General features: G+C 46.3%; 1 protein-coding gene across 9 annotated transcripts in view; it reads right to left on the minus strand.

Moving 5' to 3' along the window:
- RAD52 (RAD52 homolog, DNA repair protein) overlaps nucleotides 1-11,840 on the minus strand; it is a 93,831-nt gene that overhangs the window by 40,236 nt on the left and 41,755 nt on the right. The window contains exon 1 of one of the 9 annotated variants that reach the window (XM_032159282.2): nucleotides 8,088-8,210. The exons of the other annotated variants lie outside the window; for them this stretch is intronic. The gene's annotated coding sequence lies outside the window, so the exon portion shown is untranslated. Of the gene's footprint in view, nucleotides 1-8,087; nucleotides 8,211-11,840 lie in introns of those variants that run through there. 9 annotated transcript variants of the gene reach the window in all.

The raw sequence follows: 11,840 nt of genomic DNA on the forward strand, positions 1-11,840 counted from the left end.
GCGCCTGTAATCCCAGCTACTCAGGAGGCTGAGACAGGAGAATTGCTTGAACCTGGGAGGAGAGGTTGCAGTGGGCAGAGATCACACCACTGCACTCCAGCCTGGGCGACAGAATGAGACTCTGTCTAAAAAAAAAAAGAAGAGAGAAGAGGAGAATGGAGAGCCTGAGATGGAACTAAAATATCTCCCTGAAAAAGAACTCATGGTAAGTATGAAAACATCAACAAAGAATTGTGTTAAATTGGGAAAACACCGACAAAGAATTCTGTTAAATCAGGAGGGAGGAAGGGAGGGCCGGGGAGAGACACTTTTAAACACATGCAGAACTTGATGAGGTAGTTTTGAAAAGGCAAGCCTTCTGGGGAGAAGGAGAAAAAGAATGAAAGGGTACCCAAAGGGTACCCTCTGTTGGCCGGGCACGGTGGCTCACGCCTGTAATTCCAGCACTTTGGGAGTCCGAGGCGGGCAGATCATGAGGTCAAGAGATGGAAAACAGCCTGGCCAACATGATGAAACCCAGTCTCTACTAAAAATACAAAAATTAGCTGGACGTGGTGGCGCGTGCCTGTAGTCCCAGCTACTCAGGAAGCTGAGGCAGAAGAATCGCTTGAACCCGGGAGGCAGAGGTAGCAGTGAGCCAAGATTGCACCACTGCGCTCCAGCCTGGCGACAGAGCAAGATTCCGTCTAAAAAAAAAGAGAAAGGGTACCCTCTGAAAACTGCTGTGAAAGACACAAAAGAAAATTTGAGAGCCAAAGGACATACAACCACCTCCCTGACAAAAAAGCCTTCTAGTAGAATTAGAAGCCAGGAACTACTCTTGAACTAGGAATCTCAAAAATCATCCGGAATGATTGTCACTCCTGCTCACAAAATGCAAACTTTGAGAAAAAAAAAAAGATTGAAAAGAATGAAAGAACCTCAGGATCCGGTGGGCTAATACCAAAATGTCTAACTCACATATAATTGAAGTCCCAGAAGAAGTGAAAGAGAATGGAACAGAAGAAATATTTTTAAACCTAATAGCTCCACATTTCCCAAACTGGCCGACAGACATAAATTTACAGATTTAAGAAGCTCTGCAAATCTCAAGGATAAATCTCAGGATAAATACAAATAAAATGACACCTAGATACACCACAGGCAAAAACCGCTAAAAAACAAAAATAAAGAGAAAATCTTGAAAGCAGGCAGAGAATAATAACACATTACATACGGAGTAATGAATGATGCAAATGATGGCTCCATTTTACAATAAAGGTAAGAAACATATCTAGAAATAAATTTAACAAAATATGTATAAGACTTCTCAACTGAAAACTATAAAACAGAACTAAAAAGAATTTTTTTTTTTTTTTGAGACAGAGTTTCCCTCTTGTTGCCTAGGCTGGAGTGCGATGGCACCATCTTGGCTCACTGCAACCTCTGTCTCCCAGGTTCAAGTGATTCTCCTGCCTCAGCCTCCTGAGTAGCTGGGATTACAGGCATGCACCACCACGCCCGGCAAATTTTGTATTTTTCTCCATGTTGGTCAGGCTGGTCTCAAACTCCCTACCTCAGGTGATCCACCTGCCTCAGCCTCCCAAATTGCTGGGATTACAGGTGTGAGCCACCACACCTGGCCTGAAATTTTTATTTTTATTATTATTATTTTTTGAGACAGAGTTTTGCTCTTGTTGCCCAGACTGGAGTGCAATGGCACCATCTCGGCTCGCCGCAACCTCCACCTCCTGAGCAAGTTCAAGCGATTCTCCTGCCTCACCCTCCCAAGTAGCTGAGACTACAGGCACCCGCCACCACACCTGGCTAATTTTTGTATTTTTAGTAGAGATGGGGTTTCACCGTGTTGGCCAGGCTGGTCTCGAACTCCTGACCTCAGGTGATCCGCCCGCTTCAGACTCCCAAAGTGCTGGGATTACAGGCATGAGCCACCGTGCCCAGCTTAAAAAGAAATTTTAAAAGGCTTAAATAAGAAGGAAAATGCACCAAGTTCATATATTTGAAGACTCAATACTGTTTAGGTGTCATTTTTTTCCAAATCGATCCATAGATTCAATGCAATCCCAATCACAATTTTACCAGACTTTTCTGTAAAACTGGTCAAGATAATTCTAATATTTATATGGAAATGCAGACGATTTAGAATATTCACATTAAGCTTGAAAACGACAAAATTGGAAGACCTACAACTACATGATTTCAAGACTTACTAAAAAGCTACAGTAATTAAAAGTGTGGTACTAACACAAGGATTGAACAATGCAACAGAAAAGGGAGTGCAGAAATCAATTACCATTTGTACAGTCATCTTACAATATGCAATACAATAGCATCTTCAACAAACGGTGCTGGAATGACTGGATATCTATACGGAAAAAAATTAGTATTTATGTATCACACCATTCACATAAACTAGAGATGGATGACAGGCCTAAACATAAAACTAAAACTACAAAATTTATAGGCCGGGCACGGTGGCTCACGCCTGTAATCCCAGCATGTTGGGAGGCCGAGATGGGTGGATCACAAGGTCAAGAGTTCAAGACCAACCTGGCCAACATGGTGAAACCCTGTCTCTACTAAAAATACAAAAATTAGTTGGGCATGGTGGCGCATGTCTGTAATCCCAGCTACTCGAGAGGCTGGGGCAGGAAAATCACTTGAACCTGGGAGGCAGAGGTTGCAGTGAGCGGAGATCACATCACCGCACTCCAGCCTGGACGATAGAGCAAAACTTACAGAAGAAAACATGAAAGATTATCGTCACAGCCTGAAGGTAGCCAAGATTTCCTAGGACTCAGAAAGCAATAACTATAAAAGAAAATATAAGAGAAAACTGATTACATCAAAATGTAAAACTTCTGTTCATCAGACAACTCTAAGAAAATGAATAGGCAACCAGACACAAGACAGGTAACCAGGATATAAAGGTTATATAAATAACTCCTACAACTCAATAATAAAAAGACACACAACCCAATGTAAAATGGGCAAAAGATTTGAGCAGGCACTTCACAAAGGAAGACACACATTGTCATGAGCACAGGAAAAAGTTCTCAACACCATTCGTGACTGAGAACTAAAATTAAGACCATGACACACCACACCCATCAGAATCACTAAAAAGACTGACAACACCAAACGTTGGCAAGGATGTAAAGCAACTGGAACTCTCATACACTGTTGGCAGGAAACAGGCTGATAAAACCACTCACTATTCTTCTTGAAAAACAAAGGCCGACTCCAAGGACTGAGCCACAGGCCCAGGGAGTAGAGCAGCAGAGGCCCAATCCCAGGCCTGGAGCCCTGCTGGTTTTTTGAGACGAAGTCTTGTTCAGTCACCCAGGCTGGAGGGCAGTGGCACAAACTCAGCTCACTGCAACCTCCATCTCCCAGATTGAAGCAGTTCTCCAGCCTCAGACTCCCGAGTAACTGGGACTACAGGCACGTGCCATCACGCCCAGCTAATTCTAATTCTTGTATTTTTAGTAGAGATGGGGTTTCACTATGTTGCTCAGGCTGATCTCGAACTCCTGAGCTCAAGTGATCCCCCCGCCTCAGCCTCCCCAAGTGCCAGGATTACAGACGTGAGCCACCATGCCTGGCCTATTGGTTCTTTATATATCTCGAATATCAGTCTTTTGTCAAATAGGTCCCTGTGTTTCCCCATTCATTTTCTTAGTCTGTGATTACCTTTTGATGTAATCAATCATATTTATCTTTGTGTGTGGTCTTGTTTTTTGTTTTGTTTTGTTTTTTTAAGTGACTCTGTGGCATCCTGAGCCCTAAGAAACCTTTGCATACACTCAGGTCATGAAGATATTATTCTCATCTTCTTCCAGAAGCCTCATGGTTTTCTAATTTTGAAAATAGGTCTGGGCTGGGCGCACCGTGTGCAGTTGCTCACACCTGTAATCCCAGCACTTTGGGAGACTGAGGCAGGCGGACTGCATGAGGTGAGGAGTTCAAACCAGCCTGGCCAACGTTGTGAAACTCCATCTCTACAAAAAATACATGGTGGCATGTTCCCGTAGTCCTAGCTACTCAGGGGGCTGAGGTGGAAGGCTTGCTTCAGCCTGGAAGGTAGAGGCTGCAGTGAGACGAGATCACCCCACTGCACTCCAGCCTGGGTGACAGAACGAGACTCTGTCTCAAAAAAAAAAAAAAAAAAAAAAGAAAGAAATTAGGCCGGGTGTGGTAGAAAGAAATTAGGCCCGGTGTGGTGGCTCAAGCCTGGAATCGCAACACTTTGGGAGGCCGAGGCAAGCAGATCACCTGAGGTAGGGAGTTCGAGACCAGCCTGACCAATATGGAGAAACCCCATCTCTACTAAAAATACAAAATTAGCAGGGTGTGGTGGCGCATGCCTGTAATCCCAGCTACTCAGGAGGCTGAGGCAGGAGAATTGCTTGAACCTGGGAGGCAGAGGTTGCAGAGAGCTGAGATCGTGCCGTTGCACTCGAGCCTGGGCAACAAGAGTGAAACTCGAAAGAAAGAAAGAGAGAAAGAGAGAAAGAGAGAAAGAGAGAAAGAAAGAAAGAAAGAAAAGAAAAGAAAAGAAAAGAAAAGAAAGAAAGAAAGAGAGAGAAAGAAAGAGAAAAAGAGAGAAAGAGAGAGAGAGAAAGAAAGAAAGAAAGAAAGAAAGAAAGAAAGAAAGAAAGAAAGAAGAAAGAAAGAAAGAAAGAAAGAAAGAAAGAAAGAAAGAAAGAAAGAAGTAAATTAAGTAGCCAGGAGCGGTGGCTCACGCCTGTAATCCCAGCACTTGAGGCTGAAGTGGAAGGATCGCTTGAGGCTCAGGAGTTCAAGACAAGCCTAGGGAACATGGCTGTCTCTACAAGCAGTAAAATGTTAGTCAGGCATGGTGGAGCATGCGGGTAGTCCCAGCCACTCAGGAAGCTATGGTGGAGGGATCACTTGAGCGGGGGCGAGGAAGGGGTCAAGGCTGCAGTGAGCCATGATCATACCACTACACTCCAGGCTGGGCAACAGAGGAAGACCCTGTCTCAAAAAAGAAAGAAAGAAAGAAATTAAATATATATCTGTCATATGATCCCAAAATTCTGATAGGTGTTTTCCCAGAGGAAATAAAAACATGATCATGAACACTGAACTAGCAAATACTGAGCCACTGCTCCTAGGGGAAATACAGGGTTACTCAACAGGCCAATACATAACCTTGTTTTATGTGTGCTTGTTTAAAGATATCTTATTTAATATATATTGTTGATGCATTAACACTGAACTCACAGCCAACAACAAAAGTGATGCCTGAACAAAGCTTATCTAAAAGCTTATCTTTTCTCTATAAGATATATCACAGCCTTCAACTTGGAAGTGCTAGACAGCACTTCTACTCTTGGAGGCCACTGTAAACAGCAAAATTGCCAAAAGCACAAAAATACAAAAAAAATGGCACTACGTATACAGCCAAAAGAACACTTGTGAACAGTTTTAGAGCTGAAACAGGAAGGCAGAGTGTCACCTTACTTGAACACAGCTGGGAAAGTGTACAGTGGGTGACTCAAAATTTTTCACAACTACTCTCTCCCACAGCTAGCTCAGTTACATTTTTCATACACTCATCTCCAACTACACCGTTTATACTACAAGATAACACATTTTGGCGTACATTACACAACAGCAATCTCTGACGGTTTCTGCCTCCCTGAGAAGACCAGCACACAAACATTTCTCTGCTTGATACCACTATAATTAACGGCCTGGTAAGTGTTGAACTGAGAATAGAACACTTTAAAAAACACTCCCAGAGGGGCGCAGTGGCTCACGCCTGTAATCCCAACACTTTGGGAGGCCAAGGCAGGAGGATCACCTGAGGTCAGGAGTTCGAGACCAGTGTGACCAACATGGAGAAACCCCTTCTCTACTAAAAATACAAAATTAGCCAGGCGTGGTGGTGCACACCTGTAATCCCAGCTACTCGGGAGGTTGAGGCAGGAGAATCACTTGAACCCGGGAGGCAGAAGTGGCAGTGAGTCAAGATCTCGCCACCCCACTCCAGCCTGGGCAAAAAAACAGACAAACACTCCACTCCCCCCCAAAAAACAGACAGACAAAAACAAAACTCCTGCCCAGGCGCAGTGGCTCACACCTGTAATCCCAGCACTTTGGGAGGCCGAGGCGGGTGGATCACTTCAGGTCAGGAGTTTGAGACCAGCATGGCCAACATGGTGAAACCCCATCTCTACTAAAAATACCAAAAATTAGCTGGGAGTAGTGGCATGTGCCTGTAAGCCCAGTTACTGAGGAGGCTGAGACAGGAGAACCGCTTGAACCCGGGAGGTGAGGTTGCAGTGAGTCCAGATACGCCATTGCACTCCACCCTGGGCAACAAGAGTGAAACTCCATCTCAAAAAAAAAAAAAAAAAAAAAAAAAAAAAAACTCCCCTAAACGACACCAGACCTGAGGACACTGAATTACCTGACCCAACCCAAGAGTTAAATGCTAGTTTCCAAAAACTTAAGTTTTAAATGTCTGTGCCTCAGACTGCGAGTTCTGTGGAGGACTAGACCTAGAAAGCCTAGAAAACCACCAATATCCATCAAAAATGGAGAAACAAAATGTGGTATATCCACACAACAAACAATTCAGTTATTTAAAAAATGAAGTTGATACATGCTACATACAACACAGATGAACTCTGAATCATTAAGTGAAATAAACCAAACACAAAAGAACAAATATTGCATAATACACTACTGAGAATGGGTAAATTCATAGATTAGCGCTGCTGGGAGTAGGAGGAAATAATGGGTGTCTGCTAATGGTTTTAAGGTTTCTTTTAGGGATGATAAAAATGTTCTGGAATTAGATAATGGTGGTGGTTGCACAACCGTGTGAATATACTAAAACCACTGAATTGCACACTTTAAAAGGGTGAATTTAGACTGGGCGTGGTGGCTCACACCTGTAATCCCTGCACTTTGGAAGGGCGAGGAGTTCAAGACCAGCCTAACGAACATGGTGAAAAATACAAAGTAGCTGGGTGTGGTGGCATGCGCCTGTAATTCCAGCTACTTGGGAGGCTAAAGCAAAAGAATCGCTTGAACCCAGGAGGCGGAAGTTGCAGTGAGCCGAGACGGCGCCACTTTACTCCAGCCTGGGCAACAGAGCGAGACTACGTCTCCATTTTTTTTTTTTTAAAAGGGAGTGAATTTAATTGTATGTGAATTATAACTTTTTTTTTTTTTTTTTTTTTGAGATGGAGTCTCGCTCTGTCCCCCAGGCTGGAGTGCAGTGGTGCGATCTCGGCTCACCGGCACCCCTGCCTCCTGGGTTCAAGCGATTCTCATGCCTCCGCCTCCCGAGTAGCGGGGATTACAGGCGCCCGCCACCAGGCCTGCCTAGTTTTGTATTTTTAGTAGAGACGGGGTTTCGCTGTTAGCCAAGCTGGCCTAGAACTCCTGGCCTCAAGCGATCCTCCCGCGACGGCCTTCCAAAGTTCTGGGATCACAGGTGTGAGACACCGCGCCAGACCTCTATCTCAATTTTACAACAAGGCTCAATACTGAGCTAAACAGCGTCAAATTTTTATTTTTTTCCCCCGTGACAGGGTCTCGCTCTGTCGCCCGGGACGGAGTGTGGTGGTACGGGTGCGATCTCGGCTCACTGCAGGCTTGACCTCCCGGGAATACGGGGGCATGCCGCCACCACGCCCGGCGTCAAATTCCTCTTAAATCAATCATTTCTTCCCAGCGTCCCCCGCTCCCTGCAACTGAACTTCGTTTAGCTATTAACACAAACCAGATTACCCACACCTGTCTACGGGCAGCATCTCCAAGGAAGCGCCACCACGGACACCTGGCTGTCCGCACCGCGGCGGGGTCCCGGCGCGTTGGTGCCAGGTTTCCTGTACCCCGCCTTCCTACCCATCTCTCGGGAAGCCCCGATACTGAGCCCCTCACTGCACTGAACTAGAACAGGCCTCTGGACTCAGCATCTCTACGCTGAGACCTCAGGATCAGCTCCACCGCAGCCCCAGGTTCTCGACCCGGAAACTGAGCCTTCCCACGCTCCACACCCACGGCTAGAACCACCCCGGGGGAAGCCGCTCTCCTCCCCCACTTACGCGCCTCGGGCAGGGCGCCGTACACACAGGGAGCTCGATGTAGGCTAGGGACAAGGGGAAGAGAGCTTAAATGGAGACCGCGCAGGGTAGAATGGGAAGGGCGTGCGAGCGTCTCTGGGAAGAAGGTCCGAACCCATGCCCAGTGCGGTAGGGGAAGAAAAAACATACCAGAGAAGGAACCGTAAATCAAGTCGGAGGGGAAAAGAGCCGCAAAGCCGTCTGCGGCAGCCGTAAAGCAACCTGGAGGCGCGGTGCTGGCGTTTACGTTCTGAGCAGCTCGCCCTGCCGCTTCCCTGCGCGCCCTCTGCCTCCTACTTCCCTCCAGCTTCCCTCGGTCCGCGGCCGTCGGATCTCTGCTGCCCCCGGGTGGGCATGGCGCTTTCGTCAGGCCTTCAGGGGCTAGTTAGGCCCAGGTGGTTCACACTTCACATGCCCAGTGCCCATTAGGATGCGGGGCCCGCCCACCCATGCACAATTGGGAAAATCTGAGGAAGAATGGTTATCAGAGACCTTCCCAGATTCCGCCGGGGCTGAGGCAGCGGTGGACCTGGTGGTTCTCGAGGCCCCTCACCACCGCCGCGCACATCCAGTCGTCACTGGATGGCGCCTTCGGTTAGCGACGACCGCAGGGAAATGGAGAAGTGCGTCTTGTGGGGCGAAGTCCCCTCTAGAATGTCCCCTGGGGCCGGGCGTGGTGGCTCAGGCCTGTAATCCCACCACTTTGGGAGGCCGAGGCGGGCTGATCACGAAGTCAGGAGTTCGAGACCAGCCTGGCCAACATGGGGAAACCCGTCCCTACTAAAAAATACAAAAAATTAGCCGGGCGTGGTGGTGGGCGCCTGTAGTCCCAGCTACTTGGGAGGCTGAGGCAGGAGAATGGCGTGAACCCCGGGGGCGGAGCCTGCAGTGAGCGGAGATCGCGCCACTGCCCTCCAGCCTGGGAGACAGCGAGACTCCGTCTCAAAAAAAAAAAAAAAAAAAAGTTTTCGTAGCGACAGGGTCTTGCTATGTTGCCCAGGCTGCTCTTGAACTCCTCGCCTCAAGTGATCCTCTTGCCTCAGCCTCCCAAAGTGCTAGGATTACAGGTATGAGCCACTGCACCTAGCCCACTTATCATTGTTTTTGTGGCGAGATATTTTCAACTTACTCTCTTGGAAAATTTGAAATATACAATAAATTATTATTAACTATAGTCACTATGCTGTGCAATAAATCTCAAAATTGTATTCCTCCTGTTTAACTGTAACTTTGTACCCTGAGACCAACATCTCCATCTCCCCATTCTCTCCCCCAACCCCTTATTCCCCAGCCTCTGGGGAATTTTTAGTAGAGACAGGCTTTCTCTATGTTGGTCAGGCTGGTCTCGAACTCCCAACCTCAGGTGATCTGCCTACCTCAGCCTCCCAAAGTGCTGGGATTACAGGCGTGAGCTACTGTGCCCGGCCGATATTGAGCATTTTTATGAACCTGTTGATCATTTCTATGTCATCATTTAATAAACGATTTTTTTTTTTTTTTTTTTTTTTTAGAGTCAGGGTCTCAAGCTGTCAAGCTGTTGCCCAGACTGTACTGCAGTGCTGCAATCATGGCTCACTGCAACCTCTAACTCCTGGGCTCAAGTGATCCTCCCACCTCAGGTAGCTGGGACTACAGGCACATGTCACCACACCCGGCTAATTTAAAATGTTTTTGTAGAGACAGGGTCTTTCTATGTTGTCCAGGCTTTTCACAACTCCTGGCCTCAAGCAATTCTCCTGTCTCAGCCTTCCAAAGCACTGGGATTACAGGTGTAAACCAGTGCAACTGGTGCCCTTTGCCCCCTTTGTAGTCGTGTGATCTGATTTTGCTATGAGTTGTTTGTTTTCTTTACATATTTAGAATAGGATAGTAACCCCTTATTGGATATATGGTTTGCAAATACTTTCTCTCACTCTGTTAAAATTGTTTTCTTTGTTGTGTCCTTTCATTTCTGATTTTGGTAATTTGTGTCCTCTCCTTTTTTCACTAGTCCAGCTAGATGTTTATTAATTTTACCTATCTTTTCAAAGAACCAGCTCGTGGTTTCATTAATTACTACAATTGTTTTTCCATTTGTTTGTTTCACTGATTTTCATCGTTATCTTCATCATTTCCTTTCTTCTGCTCACTTTAGGTTTAATTTACTTTTCTTTCTTTTTGTTTCTTATGGTGGAAGCTAAACCTATGATTTTAACCTTTTTATGTTTTAAGTAAAGGCATTTAAACTATTAAACTATGAATTTTCCTCTAAGAATTCCTTTAGCTGAATTTTATAAATTCTGAAAGATAATTTTTAGGATAAATATATTTTAAAGTTACCTACCTGCATGTTATTGAATATAATATATTGTTTTCTTTTCTTTTTTTTTTTTTACGAAAAACCTTTTTTCTAAGAGACAGCACCTCACTCTGTTGCCCAGGCGATGGTGCAAGTGGCATGATCATAGCTCACTACAACCTCAAATGCCTGGGCTCAAGTGATCCTCCTGCTTCAGTCTCCCAAGTAGCTAGGATTACAGGGGCTACATGCCCAGCTAAGTAAAAAAACATTTTTCTGATAGAGGCAGGGTCTTGCTATGTTGCCCAGGCTGGTCTTAAACTCCTAGCCTCAAGCAATTCTCCCACCTTGGCCTCCCAAAGTGCTGACACAGCAGGTGCATGACACTATGCCTGGCTAATTAATTTAAAAAATTTTTTTTAGAGAGGGGTTCTTACTAGGCTTGTCTTAAACTCCAGGGCTCAAGCAATCCTCCTGACTCAGCCTCCTGAGTAGCTGGAACTACAGGTGCTCACCACCATGCTCAGCTCTAAAAACTACATTTTAAAAATAGTTCCTGCTGTTCTTTGTTGTGGGTTGAATTGTGTTCCTCAAAAAGACAGGTAGAAGGCCGGGCGCGGTGGCTCACGCTTGTAATCCCAGCACTTTGGGAGGCCGAGGTGGGCGGATCACGAGGTCAGGAGATCGAGACCATGGTGAAACCCTGTCTCTACTAAAAATAAAAAAAAATTAGCCGGGCGTGGTGGCGGGAGGAGAGGCTGAGGCAGGAGAAGGCTAAACGGAGGCGGACTGCAGGGACCGAGATTGCCCATTGCACTCACCTGCTCAAAAGAAAAAAAAAAAAAAAAAGGTAGAAATTTAACCTCCAGTACTTGTGAATGTGACCTTAATTAGAATGGGGTCTTTGTAGATGTAATCAAGTAGGATGAGGTCATACTCAATTCAGGATAGACCCTTTTCAATATAATTGCTGTTATAAGAAAACAGGCTGGGTTCGGTGGCTCCTACCTATAATGCCAACACTTTAGGACGTCAAGGCGGGTGGATCGCCAGAGGTCAGGAGTTAGAGACCAGCCTGGCCAACACAGTAAAACCCCATCTCTACTAAAAATACAAAAATTCACTGGGCATGGTGGTGGGTGCCTGTAATCCCAGCTACTCGGGAGGCTGACACAGGAGAATTGCTTGAACCTGGAAGGTGGAGTTTGCAGTGAGCAGAGATCGAGCCATTGCACTTGAACCTGGGCAACAAGAACAAAACTCTGTCTCAAAAGAAAGGGAAGGGAAGGAAAGGGAAGGGGAGTGGAGGGGAGGGGAGGGGAAGGGGGAAGGGGAAGGGAGGAGGTGAGGAGAGGGGGAGGGGAGGGGGGCAGGGAGGGGGAGGAGTGCAGGGGAGGGGAAGGGGCAGGGAGGGGGGAGGGATGCAGGGGAGGGGGGAGGGGAGGGGAGAGGGGAGG

This window comes from Hylobates moloch, unplaced genomic scaffold (genome assembly GCF_009828535.3).
Source record: "Hylobates moloch isolate HMO894 unplaced genomic scaffold, HMol_V3 SCAFFOLD_8, whole genome shotgun sequence".
Classification (NCBI taxonomy): domain Eukaryota; kingdom Metazoa; phylum Chordata; class Mammalia; order Primates; family Hylobatidae; genus Hylobates; species Hylobates moloch.